Source organism: Tenrec ecaudatus, chromosome 11, assembly GCF_050624435.1.
Source record: "Tenrec ecaudatus isolate mTenEca1 chromosome 11, mTenEca1.hap1, whole genome shotgun sequence".
In the NCBI taxonomy this organism is placed as follows: domain Eukaryota; kingdom Metazoa; phylum Chordata; class Mammalia; order Afrosoricida; family Tenrecidae; genus Tenrec; species Tenrec ecaudatus.
In genome coordinates, this window is record NC_134540.1 from 59,368,049 (window position 1) to 59,382,592 (window position 14,544).

Consider the following 14,544-nt stretch of genomic DNA (forward strand, 5'->3'; position numbering starts at 1 on the left):
AGGGGTCGTAGCCCTCATGAGTATACACACTGATACACAAGCACACATAAAAACATCAATTAGTTTTGGTTCCTCACAGAACCCAATCTAACACATTTGGTACTAGGAGTTGGGTTTTCTAGAGAACCCAAACCAGTGTGTTTATAGAGAAATGAAATCATAAAGAAGAATTTTCTAAATTAGTTTTTGAGTCTAATTAGGCTTAAAGGCACTGGGAACTCCAATTCTGTATCTGCAAGTACAGAAAATGCTGTCCCTGTTAGTAAAGAAGGCACTGTGCACCCATGGTGTAAATTAGCAAAGTTAATACCCAAAATAACACGACTGAAAGATGAAGTGCTGGTGAGAAGTGAGCCTCTGCGTGATCACAGGTTTGATGTCGTTCTACAATTTTGTCAGGATGGAAAATATATGGAAGCTGATTCATAGGAATCTTATCTATTGTCCCGTCCTAAGCCAACTTCAAACTTATTTTTATGTTTTAGACCATTGTTTCAGCCACTGTGTAAGCAAGTGTCTTCTTTGATTTTACCCCTCTACTTTACCAAGCACCTAAGCTTGTAGCATGAGGGATGGAAAGCTGAGGAAGTGGCATACATGTGGGGTATGTATGGACAATCAGGCTGCTTCTCCAGAAAAAAACCTTACCAGTGGAAGAAGACATTATATAAAGAATTCCAGCAAGCACAAAAACATGGCCCAAATATTTTTTCCAGAAAATCTTTTGAACAAATTATTTTGAAATTTTATCTTTTCTCTATAATTTCCCCAAAATATCATTATGAAATATTTTAAACACAGAAGAAAACAGAGAACAGTAAGACATTACCTACATAATAAATCTCAAAAACTTAACAGTGAGTGGACATGGTAAATTAGAGACTAATATGCTTATTATGATAACATTTATATAAAGCTTGAAAACCTGTAAAACCATATCATCATATGATATTTATCAATATTGAGTGCTTGCTTTTTGACATATTAATTGACCTTTTTAAAAACATAAGTTAGAAATACTATTTAACACTCATCTTACCTCCCCTTCTTAAAAGAAACAAAAATTATGTCTTGAAGTTTATATTTCTCTCCTTGTTTGTACAGTATTTTAAAATATGTAAGGATCTATAAAAATATGCTACAGTCCTCTGTCTTTTTAAGTATTACATGCTTTATTATTGTATTTTTAAACTTTTATGGTGATGTGCTTGATAGTTCTAGACGGTTAGGTTTCTATTCAACAATTCATGCACATTTAGTTTCATGAGACTAGTAGTAAATCCTTCAATGCAACAATGCTCTTCCCATTTCTTCCCAGTTTCTCTGATTCATGTGGGTCATCTCCCACACCATTTACTGCCTTGTTAATTCTAGTGTTCAGTAAATGCTGCTCTGTGGATATAGTAGGGCTGATTGTTCTCAGAGCAATTTTCTTTCATTGTTCACTTCCTAAACCTATTGTTTGGCACAAAGGAGGTCTGGCAGTGGGCATAGTTCCAGATTGAAGGGTGTTTAAAGGCCACACTCTCAGGGGTCCCACCAGTCTCTAGAGAACAAGTAAATCTGGTCCTTTGAATATTATGCATTTTGTTACACATTTTTTTCTCCCACTCTGTGTAGGACTTTCCATTGTCATCTTGATCAAAGAAATTGGCCATTATACAGTATTTTGAAGTATAAAACATGCTCCATTCTACATTTGTTTCCAAACTATTCCCCCAACCCAGGAGGCATTATTTTAACTGTAGTCATGCCAGCTTATTTTTACCATGTTATTTGAAAACTTTTAAAAAATCACCACAGCATGTTTACAGAAACACCTCCAGGGGCAGAGAGTGGGGAAAAGAATGATTGGCCAACAAACACATAAAGCACTTGTTATTTATGCAAATATATGATAATTAGAACATCAAAATACATATATACATATCAACTTTGTTTTTTAGACTTTTTCCATGTTGATACATAGGGTCACAATATAGTCATCTTACTTGAAAAGAAACTAATAATTATATCAAAATTAATATTTTGGTCTATTGATATATATATGTTTTTTCCCTAATATTATAAATTAGAAATCTGGTATAATGATCATTCTTATTCATATCTTTTGGACATCTCAGAAAAAGTTTTAGACATTAGCCATTGTGTGGACTTGGAAATTCTTAGTAGAATAATGTTTTGGTTACTCCATTTCAGACTTATATATTTAGCTCAAATCTTGAAAAACTACAGTCAAATTTGCAGGCTTTACCACAACCACTACTACTTGAGTTTCCAATATCTTTCTGAAGAAGCTGATAGAGATTTAACCACTATCTCCTGTAAGAATGAATGAAGAAAGCAGTTGTTAAAGGATCAGAAGTATTTGTTTATGTTACCCATAGCCTACAACTTTCCACTTGAACTCATGGTAATAAATATTAATTAGGAAATGAAAAGGAGATTTTGGCATATCCATCATAAAAATATGAAAATCAACATGTCTGAAAATGTATGAGTCACCATCTCTCCCAAAAGCCGTTTCCACGTCTATTGTTACTAAATATATTTTCTTTCTATTTTTTTTTATTTTATATTTTTATATTTTCATTTTCACCTCATCCTAAACTCTGATTCTGTGTTGTCCCATTACTGTCCTATTCAGAATCCTTCAGTAGCTCCCCATTGCTTTCATAACCCTGAGGTTAAAAATAACATTTTCCTCCTCTTTCTTCAGGAACCACTGGACTCTAATTCCAGATGAAAAGTAAAGTCACATTATTAGCTACTTGCATTTTGCGTGTGCTTTCTTCCATTGCTTGACTTCTCACTGCATATAATCCTTCCCTCCCCCTCATCACCTGGACAACTTATCTAGGTCCTTCAAGGTTGACCGTCACTAAAAAGACTTCTTCCTCTTACTGTGTAACCCCATGGTCTCCATGCTTTATACTTTAGCTCATTGCACAAAAATAAACCCAGCTTATTTACTTACAGGTGTTTTCCTAGACATCTTTCCTGAAAGGTGATAGGTTCATATTCATATATTTGCATTAGGGATCATTTGCAGTTACACATTCTCTTTGGCAATGGAAGGAGGTCATCACTGGACTAATTTGACATGGAGATGAAGGATGATAAACTTCTCACTCTGTTAAGTTTCTTGACTACAGAAAAGATTCCTATCTGCTGTCATTTATTTCGGTTCCATGAGGCAACCATTTGCACGTAATTCCCATGGACTACTACAATTTTAACATGTCAGCAAAATCGTATGATTCTATCACATATTCTTGGTAATAGATCTATAATTTACAGCTCAATGCAGTATGGTTTGCTTTTAATTAGGGCGTACATAGGCAATTTGAAGAAATCAAATGAGCGCCAATTGATTGCAGTGCTGTTTGTAGTTACCTCAAAAGTGACTTTCTTCCTTCTACATCACATTTTAGCTCTGAATATTTCCTGGATATAAATCCAAGAGTCTTTGTTTACTGATACATACTGTGTGACTAGGACCTTCTGACAATTCATTTCATCTTAGATATAATGAGGCCAAAAAAAGGACGAGCAAGATAAGATCAATGTAAGCCTAAACATGATGAAAGAGAATCATGGATACTCAAAAGTGTATCTCTCCTGTTAATGGTCTCTTGTGCTTTGAACTCTCTGAATTTTACTGTGACTAGATAATTCTGAAGCTAAAGTCAAAATAATTTTTGAGAAACCTGTAAAAATGATTAATAAGACTTCTTTCAAACTATGTAGAGTAAACTAAACTATGTAGAGTAAACTAGGCTAAGGTTAGAAATGTTGAAAAACAAAAAGATACCAGGGTGACTCATGGGAAGGAGAAGGGAATAAAGGGTATGTCTCTCATATGATCATATAAAAATATAATTGGTGATTTAAAATTGTGCCTGCAAATTTTTTTGCATCTCCCATGAAGCAATGGAGTTTATGTTGCCTCAGTTTGGAGTTGTCCATGTGATTTCACTGTTCCAGTAATTAGATTTCAGTAGACATAAGACTGACTAACTAGATTTTAGGTTAGAAAAGGCTAAGCAGCATTTGCTGTCTCTGGGAACATTTGGTCTAGGTGACCGCAATAACCATGTGATGAACCTGACTATCCGGAGGACGCTTTGGAGAATGACCTCACACAGAGACGGAGAAAGGAAGATGCCCCAGCTAGTCAAGAATCTTGCTGCTTGAGGTTTCCCAACCTGGGCTCCAGAATGGGAAAATGGCAATCTGTGGTTGCCACCTAATCTGGTGTCGATTTAAGGATTAAGAGTATAGGGGTGGAGCCTAGGCTGTCAATCTGGAGATAGCCAATGAGACTTCTGTGTCAGCATGGCCTTCTCCTGAGAATTCTGGGAAATCTGGTACTTCTTCCTTGGAGGTGGAAGACACCTTTCACTCTCTGCTGCTCCTGGGGGCCATTGCAGAAGACAAGCCACATGGATGCAACCAGACCTCAGAAGCCAGAGAAGCCACAGAGACACCCCTTTCACCACTGAGATGCTTACAATGCCGCTGGACCCCAAAGACTTTCTACCCACTGGCTTGTTATCATCCTGCATTTGACTTCATTGCATGTGTTTGTGAGTCTGACGAGGACTTTGTAGATTGGTATCAGATGTATGGGCTAATATCAGATTTATGGCCTTGGACTGGACTGGTTTGGGATGTTTTCTTAATGTACAATTGCTCTTGTATATAAACCTCTTCCTTATATGCATATGTGTCTCCATGGATTTGTTTCTCTAGTCCACCCAGACTAACATAGGACCTCATCCTCAGACTCCATCTAATGACTAGTTCTCTAAAGCTGCTTTGACTGTCTAGCCACCTCCTCAGTTTGTAGCAAAAAGAAATGCCCCAGATTAAACCTAAGTTATGAACGGATTTGTCACATAGCTGTCAATAACTGGAGCACAGAGTGTGATGAGTGCCGGGAAATCAAACCATCCTTGAGTCTAACGGGAGCCAGTGATGGTGAGATAATTTGATACAGCCGCCCTTTCCTAAGAAAGCTTTCCTTTGACAGTCTTGGCAATAAAGCTATGTACAAAATCTATGTCCAATGATTCATGTTTTTTTTCTTTTAAAATGGGCATGCTAATATATATACATATATTAGTATATTATATATGGATATAATTGATGAGTATATCAAATAAGCTATGGAATTTGACTCCCACTGGATCACACAAGATGAATAAGCAAGACTAAAATTCATAGTAATCGGCAAATAACTTTGGCCAGGAATGCTATTGCTAGATTGGAAGCTACTCTGCTTCCAATTCATGTGAGCACATGCTCAACAGAATCTAATCTTTGGAATTCATGGGGTTTTCCTTAAGTGATTTTTAGAAGTAGATTACTAGAATCTTCTGCCTAATCTCGGGGTATATGGAATCTACATAGTATCATAACAACACGCAATCTCCGTTAACAGACAGATGATGGATGTGCTTGAGACACACTGACCAGAATTACACCTGAGTCTAATTCCTGCATAAAAGACAAGAATACTTACAGGTGAATCATCTGAATCATCACTGAATCATCACTGCCCTCTCACGAAACCTACTTGTGAAAATGTCAGTGGTATTCTGAGTGATATGCTATTTGTCTCTAAAATATATCAGCAGGATATGCCTGATTTGACTAAAATGCAAATTTCCAGTAACCAGGGTTTAGAAATTTACAGAGGGTGGCTAAGTAACTGATGGGGTAAAATAAAGAGTATCCACAATTAACACGGCTTCTTTTTGTGGATACTACTTTGGCCTCTGTTGCTGAGAGGGGTAGATTTTGAAGTCTACTATGACACAGGGTTCCTGTGAGTCAGCTGACACAACTCGACATGTTCAGGTTCTTATACAAAAACAATCACTCTGATGGGTAGGGAGTATGCCATGTTGACACTCCTAGTTAGGAGTAAGGGTGGGGCTCCATCCATTCATCAAGTGGCAGCCTGATAAAGGAAGAGTATATGAAGGGATCGAAAAAGTTTGTGAGAAAATTTCATTATTATTCAATTCCATTTTTGATGAATTTTTGAACTACTCTTTTATAACTATATTATGAAGTAGAATGTGAAATATTATCAACCTAGACACTTAAAATAATAGTTGGGAAATGGAAGAAATAGTTGTTAATAATGTTCCCATCTTACAAAGTGTCCAGCAGAGACATTGCCTCATTGCTTCACAAAACAAGAACCAAAGGAGCCGCAGCAGGAGAAAGTGACAGAACCAATGAAACAGGGAAATCAGCAATAAAACTACACTCTTTGTGCAGTCAGCATTAGCTAAAATAATTAAATTTTATCTTAATTTCAAAAAAATGGAAATAGAAACATAAACATGTATAGCTAGAGAAAACCAACTGAAATAAAGAATATTTTTTTACTAGCTTACATACACTAAGTGATCATGTAAATATGTACCTATCTTATGCACACATACACAAATATGTATTCACAAACACACATATGTGATATATTTATACACATAGCTGTTATGGTACACAAAGGCACACAGATGTAACTTTTTAAAAGAAGAAAGCGGAGCATTAAAACTAAATGAAAATAAAGATTAATTTTTTTCTCTACTTCTGCACCAGACCTAGAGCCTCTGACACATCGATATAATACATTGTTATAATTCTTAGACAGTGTTCTTAGTTAGCTAGTTCTGCTGTAATAAAAATACAACAATTGGGTGGTTTAAAGCAAAGCTTCCTAAGCTGGGAGCCGTGACCCCATATGGGGTTGAATAAATGAATATAGATATCTATACAACTTTTCAACACTAAAAAGTTTATTTGTAACTACCAAAAATTAATTCAAAATCACCGATGTTATGAATCTAAGATGTTTCTGGCAGCCTTTGTTCTTGTTGAAGTTTTCTCCGGCAAAAAGAGAGTCCAAGTGGTAAAAGGTTAAGAAATCATGGTTTAAAGAATGTCCATTTATTTTCCGCTGATTCTCAAGGCAACACATGACAATAAGGGTTTGCTGTGTTCATTAACTCCTTGTAAGTAGCTCCAGAAGTCCGTGGGTCTTGGTGATATTCCCATGTGTTTTTCGTCTTCACTAGGTGCCCACCTCTGGATCTACTCTTCACTTTCTATCATTTGGAATAGTTAGGTTTAAGATATATTCCACTGCTCTCTAACATAACAAAACTCATATGTCCAAGCACAATCATGTCCAAGGGCAAGGGGTAAGATTTGAATACGATGAGTGGGAGAGCGCAATTGAATCTGTGACAGGTGGAATACTTTTTGCAATATATTAGTTGAAAACGATGTTTGCTAAATTCTACTAATAACTCTTTATTCAAGAACTCATGTTCAGAAAGTAACTTATGATTGTAGCTGGTTTGCACTGTAGATCAGAAAGCAGAGAGAATATCAAAAGGCTCACAGGAATTTTAGATTAATTGATTGGATAATGTTTTGAAAGAGTATAGATTTGGTGGAGAATTAATCATTCTGTAAGAAAATGACTACTGTTATGGAATAGCAATTAGTGAAATGAATGCCAGTGAAGATTCAGAATAGCTTTATTTATATTAAATAGGAAATATTTGAAATTGAACTGAGCCTCACCACTTCAGTGTTGTTTCAAACCAAACTAAATTCACTGTCATTAAGTCAATTCTGATTCACGGTAATTCTACAAGACAAAGTTAAATTCCCTCTGTGAGACTTATTTCCAAGACTATGAATCTTTATGGGAGTAGAAAGCATGAACATTGTCCCATAAAATGGTTAGTGATTTCAAAATGCTGACCTTGTGGTTAACCAAAATAGTTAGGTACAATTGGGTTTGCTAATTATATTAAAAGCAATCTCAAAAATTGAATGTTAAATATATAGCTGCAATGGAAATGACCTGAAATAAAATTCTGTAGTGCATTTGGAACTAGAATCAAATGCCTTAATGCTTTAGTGAAAAATGGCCGTGCCCATATTGGGGAGAAACTCTGACTGAGCACAGGTTCTGTCATTAGTGTGCTAAATTGTGGCAACCATTTTTTTTCTAGCATGATTTCCCCCCATTTCCCCTTTAAATGTACACTAAATATGTATTTTTATGAACACCAAATATAAGCCATAAATTAGGACTATCTACATATGTCAGTAAGTCCTATAGCTTCAAGGGGTAAAAGAAACACCCTGCGAAATACAGGCACAAGGAAATCTTGCCTAACAAGATGCTATGTTAGGGAGTATTCTGAGGAGCATCCAATTTAATTATTTATGGATGCATTGCAACTAGGTGGCCTAAGAGTCATGGATGGATCTTCTTGGTAGAAAGAGGAATATGAGAAAATGCAAGCCATAAGAAAAAAATATGTGGAGAGAAATAATTATAAATAGAGGAAATAGACAAAGGCACGAGTCTGGCATGGGATAAAGACTTAATCCCACAACCAATATCAAAAGTCTTGAAATGTATGCTACTTCTCCATTGGGTTGTGAACTTCTTATTGTGTAGAAATGTTCAAAGACTAAACTTTCAACATGAGCATACTTGTGTAAGAATATTTCCTAAATATCATTGTACTGATATATTAAGAACATCACATACACCCATTTGCATAAAATATTTTTAAAGAAAGAGATAAATCATAAATCTATATTATAATTGTTTTGTTCTATATATCACTAGTATAATAAGAAACTTCCAGGTGGTGGAAATTATAAACTTATCTTTGTAACCAATTTTCCAGATTTTAGGAGGACTTGGAAGAGTTTTAACAGAAGGTTGTTTTGTCCACTTTAGCAAAAAAAAAAAAAAGAGGTTATATTTAAAATACTAAAGTTTGGAGAGAGTGAGAATGGTTAGAGTGAGGATTTTGATGTTGGTGGCAAAAATAAGGAGCAGAGATATTTTTAGGATGAAATATTTACTGGGAGTGTTCAAATTTGTCTTTTGATGGTTACTCTCAGATTTGTAATTTAGTGTTATTTAAATGGCTAGCCTAGTAAAGTCACTCAGGAAGAAAGCCATGGTCATTGTTGCTGTTAGCTGCCTTCAAGTCAGCCCGACCAGTCATGGCCCTGTGTGTTCCAGAGGAAACATGACTGCAGTCCTGGACCATCCCAAATTTGTTATGCTTCAGTTCAACTTGGCAGACTCTCTGTCAATCAGTCTGAGAATTTTCCTCTAGCTTGCTGTAGTTCTTCTTTACCAAACATAGTACCTTTTTCCAAGAACTCATTTCTACACATCTAAAGTAGAAGAGGCTCTCTCTGGACAGCACTCAGACAATCTTCCCAGATTATTTTGTTTTAATGCAAAACATATTTCAAAATAAAATTTTGTCTTTTTAAATTTTGATATGCATACATAACAAAGTTTAGGGCAAACCAACATTTTTTTTAATTTAAAAAAGTGAAAAGGTACAAGAACAGTAGGAAAAGAATTGGTGTATCATTAGGCAGCCAGCTCTAACATGTTTGCACAATCAGAAAACTGTGGGACTGCACAAGGAGCCACAGAAGACATATGGTATAATGGTCAAGTTCTTGGCTATTAAAAAGAAATTTCTTAACCCTAGAAAAGGGACCACCCCAAAATCCCTGAGCATGAAACACACAAAACTCCACAGCAGCTTTGTCTCCTTAAAGACTACGTGAAGGAAGGGTCCGTTGACGATGTAGGTTTCCCTGATCTTCTCTTCGCATGAGTGAGCATCACAAGGCTTTGTTTGGTTAGGTTTAACTTTCTCAGTCGACAACCCTGCCAAACCCCAAGGCATTATAATTCAGTGTCCCTTCTCCTGACTTTTGGTTCTGTGTCATAGTTGTAAAGTGTAGTGCCTTCCGTCTGTGAGGCTCCACCGGCTGTATCATCAGAGACTCTACAAATAGGTTAAATAGAAAAGGAGTGTTGTTGGTGTGTGTTGGGGAGAACCAAGTCTTATTTTTATTTCAATTGTTGGTTTTTAAAAAGTAGCTTCGTTAGCCATCCTATTTTAGCCATTTCCGGCAAGTAAATCTTGGATTCAAACGTGAAACTTGTCTCACACACATTAAAGAGTAATACATTTCTGAACAAGTTTGTCTCCATTTTCGAACGTTACCTTCCCAACTTAGACAAAAAGGAAAGAACCACAAAATCAGTCCTCCTCGCTCTTTGTCTGTCCTGACTGCTGTCACACGGCCCGTTCCACGCCCATCAATTGCTGTGAGGATCCTTGGGGCACACGGTTTGGGTCTTTCTCGAACGCCAGCAGCTGCCCCATAAAGTTCAGGTTTGGGGAAATAATTGGTTGCTTGCCTTTGATAAACATCTGTCAGTCCTGATCACGTGAGTGTGCTTCATCAAGTAAGCAACGACGACGGTGGGCGATTGAGACGCCCGGGTCTGGCGACGCGTGAGGAGCCCCCTTCCACCGTGGTGAGCTTCCTCGATGAACTCAAAGCCTCCCCAGAGGACTACCACAGGCTTGTTGGCATTGTGGGGCAGCTGCTTGTAGTTGAACAGGCCTTTCTTGTAGTGATGGAGGGCAAGGTGAGTGGTGACATTGGTGACGTAGCCCATGTTCAGCCGCTGCATCATGTCCAGGTCCTGAGGATTCTGCTGGTTGCCAAGAAACAGGAAGAGCAAATCGGAGTCAGCTCTGCGTTCTGCATGTCAGGAGTGGTGGGATAAGTGACGTAGGTAAGCCCAAGACCGCAGATGCGCCACCCGCAACCTCCAGGCACTTTGGAGCCAGAGAGAGTTGTCGCAGGTTTCCACGGTTCTGCTGAGAACTACTGAGTCCACCTTTCAACAACAGAGTTCTTGGCCATCTTTCTTCAGAGGCTGGGGGCGGGGGGGCACCGGTGTTCTTGTCATCAATTATACTTTCTTTGGAAAATATCCTCTTGAAAAAGTCCTATCCCTCCCTGCAGGAAATCAAGTCTAGGACCGCGATCTTGCCCTGCGGCAGCCTCCGCAGGCTGATCTTATGGGCCTAGTTAACGGAGACAGCTCCTTGGATGCGACTCTAGGCATACTCCATGAAGGATCTGCAGTCAATGATGATAGAGCCCTGACTCTCAGGTGACTCTCACTGCATTTGGTCAGCTTCTTTGCCAAGTCACTGGGGTAGATGATTTTGATATTGGCTGTCTAGCGTCTTGGGGGTTCCTGACACAGGGCTGCCCAACCCCACATGATGGGATTAGAGTGCCTGTGCTCTCATTGTTGACCATCTGGTAAGCAGGGCAGGTGGTAGAGGTTCAATAGTAGTGGTTGCAATACTGCCCGCGATGGCTTGGTTTTGAGCCTGATTGTCCTTGTCGTCGGTTGCCTCAGTGCGGCAGGTAGCACCGCGGCATCCACAATTTAGGAAGCAGGCAGAACCACTCGATGAGGGCTTATGTGTCAGATTTGCAGCAAATTGTTGTCTCCGGGCCTATAGTCCTAGTGCATTCCTCTACTTTCTGTCAGATCCATAATTCCCGTCATTTTTGTGAATTTGGTTTTGCTACATTTTTCTTCCACTCTACCCAGTGCCTTTTATTGTGTTTCTAGCCAGAGTAGAACTTCTGGTCCCAGCTCAGTACTTCATGGCTACATTAACCAGGGCTATTTTTTAATGAAGAACTTCTTTTAATATTTCCTGTAAAATTATTCTAGTATTTATAAAATCTTTCTCATTATCTAGGAATCTTCTAGTTTCACCATTGTATAAGAAAGAGCTTTATATACAAAAGCAATGGAATATTGAGAAAACATCCCAGTCAAGTACAGATAAAATCCATAAGTCTGATATTAGCCCAACACTCCGATATCAATCTATAAAGTCCTCTCCAGATTCAGGAAACACATACAATGACACTGAATCCCAGGCCAGTGGATTGATAGTCTTATGGATCCAGTGGAGGTAGAGACATTTCAGTGCTCACAGGCGTCTCCACGTGGCTCCATGTGTCATGTTAGCTGCAGTGTCTCCCAGGGAGTCTATATGTATCCCACCTAAAGCATGCTGTTAATCTCCTTAGTGCCCCCAAATAAGGTCATTAAACTGCCACCTGATTGACAGGTTAAACTCCACTCCTTCACTCTTAATCCTCTCAAATTGACAACAGACTATTCAACTACCAGAACCATTTTACGTGAGAAAAAATTGCTGGATTCTGATTTTTGGTCTGCATGCTTTCATAATAGGTTATATTAATTTATCTGAGCTACGTTTAGAGTTCTTTGTCTTTAGTTGGGAAAATTTGATTACGATAAGTTTTTGTGACTCTCTACTGGTGTCTCTCCTACTTGTGGCTCATTGTGCTTTTTGAATGAAAAATCTTATCATTGTTCATCATATCAGATATTGTTTTGCCAGAAAATATTCAAAAACTTATCTCTGTGATTTCAAAATTGATTTCACTTCTGGAATTCCAAACATATATAACTGATTCCTCTTGATATTGTCCCACAAAACACTTCTGTTTTTTTTCATTTGTCCTCATTCTTTTGTCTGATTACTTCTCAAACAAATTATTATTAAGCGATTTGTCTCCTCATTCTAAAATTATTTCTTCCACTGATTTTACTTTCATGTCTTTCCAGTTTATCTGCTCCCATAAAACTTTATAGGTTTGTATAGTGTCTTAATGAGTCATACAGATTCAACAGCAATAAGTTTATTTGGTGGGGATTTTCCCCTTCCATTGAATAATTTATTTCTGGGATTTTACTGTTAATCCTCTGAAATTCTTTCTTTATAAAAAAATAAAAACTGTTTATCAGCATATAATTAAGAATATTCAATTCAATAATTCAAGAGTTTTAAAAGATTTTCTTCATTGTCCTCTTTTGGATTCAGCTTGTAATTCTGGTAGCTCCCTGCTGATAGATCATTGCAACCTTTGTTGGATTATCTTTAAGCATTTACTTACTTGCCATGTTAATGATACTGGTTAGTATTGATGGTTAGTAATGATACTGGATAGTATTGATGTTAATGATACTGGTTAGTATTTCCACATTCTGTTGGGTCACTTCTTTTTGAAATGGGCACAACTATGAATCTTTTCTAGGCTGTTAGCCAAATAGCTGTTTTCAAATTTTTTGACATACTAGTGAATACTTCTAGTTTTGCATCAGCTCATTGAAAAGTGTCAGTGGATACGCTGCCAGTTCCTGGGGCCTTGCTGCTTGCTAGTGCCTTCAGCGCAGCTTCAACGGCTTCCTTCAGCACCACTGGCTCTTGATCCGGTGTTAGTTCTTGAAATGCTTGAATCTCAACCAAATTTTGATGCATGATTCTGTGAATGTCTTTCTTCTTCCTTTGATAATTTCTGCATTATTCAATATTTTGTCCAAAAATTCGTTTATTACTACAAGAAATTTTAATGCTTTTCTCACTTTTTTCCAACTTAAGAAATATTGAGCATATTCTTTCTTCCTTTTTAGCTAACTCCAGGTCTTCGCCCATCTCATGATACTACATTATTTCTCAAGGTGCTCTTTGAAAATTTCTGTTCAGCTCTTTTACTTAATCATTTCTTCTTTTTGCGTTATCTACTCTCTTCAGAGTCTCTCTGTCAGACACTTTGATCTGTACTTTCTTTGTTGTCATTTTAATGACTTTTAATTTCTTTATTATGTTCTTGATATCAACCCACAACACATCACGTCTCTGTCACTAGTATTCAATAAGCCAAATGTGTTCTTCACATGTTCTCTAAATTCAGGTGGGATAGGATTAGGGTCATATTCTGTCTCTCCAGGACTTATTTTAATTGTCTTCAAATTCAACCTGAACTTACATATGAGAACTTAATGGCCTGGCTTTGTTTTCACTGCCTCCCTTGTTTCTTCAATATAGATGTGACCAATCTGATTATTGTATAATACATCTGGGGAAATCTATGGGAATAGTCTGTTTATTTTGTTGAAACAGGGTATTTACAATGAATAGGACTTTGGTCTTTCAGAATTCTTTCATAGAATCTCCATTATTTTTCATGACCAAGGTCATATTTTTCAATTATGGATCCCTTTTATGTCTTTCCAGCTCTTTTATTCCAATTGTCAATATTATTAGTGCATCTTAATTTCATGTTTGAATAATTTCAGACAAGAAATTAATAGAATTGCCCAACTTCTTCCTCACTAGATTTAGTGATGGTTGTGCAAATTTGAATAGCTATTCTAAGCATGTAAATAGAATCCTAACACAGACAATTTTGTACTTCAGGATAAGCCTTGGATTTATTTATTTTTTAACATTTTAGTGAGATAATTAAGGAAGAAGGCCATGGATAGGAGTGTGCTGTTTCACTTTTGCCAGACATTTGTTCTCCATCTGCATTTAATGTAAAAAATTTAGTAACAATCTGGGTCAATATTCTATGTTGTTTAATTGTTAATAACAATCTTTCAAAATTATGTTTTCATCCAACTATGTTATTGTATTTAGTTCTTGAACTCACTAAGGTGAAAATATTTGGTTATTTGATGTAAAATTATAAAAGAAAGATGAAATATCTTGGTTATTTTTCTCATCAATTCGCACATCAATATGCCAAGGTACAAGGACTGAC

The 14,544-nt window shown here is 37.0% G+C and overlaps 1 pseudogene; it reads right to left on the bottom strand.

The window, feature by feature from the left end:
• Positions 1-10,163: 10,163 nt before the first annotated feature.
• On the bottom strand, positions 10,164-13,259 carry LOC142460935 (dual specificity protein phosphatase 10 pseudogene; annotated as a pseudogene).
• Positions 13,260-14,544: the final 1,285 nt, after the last annotated feature.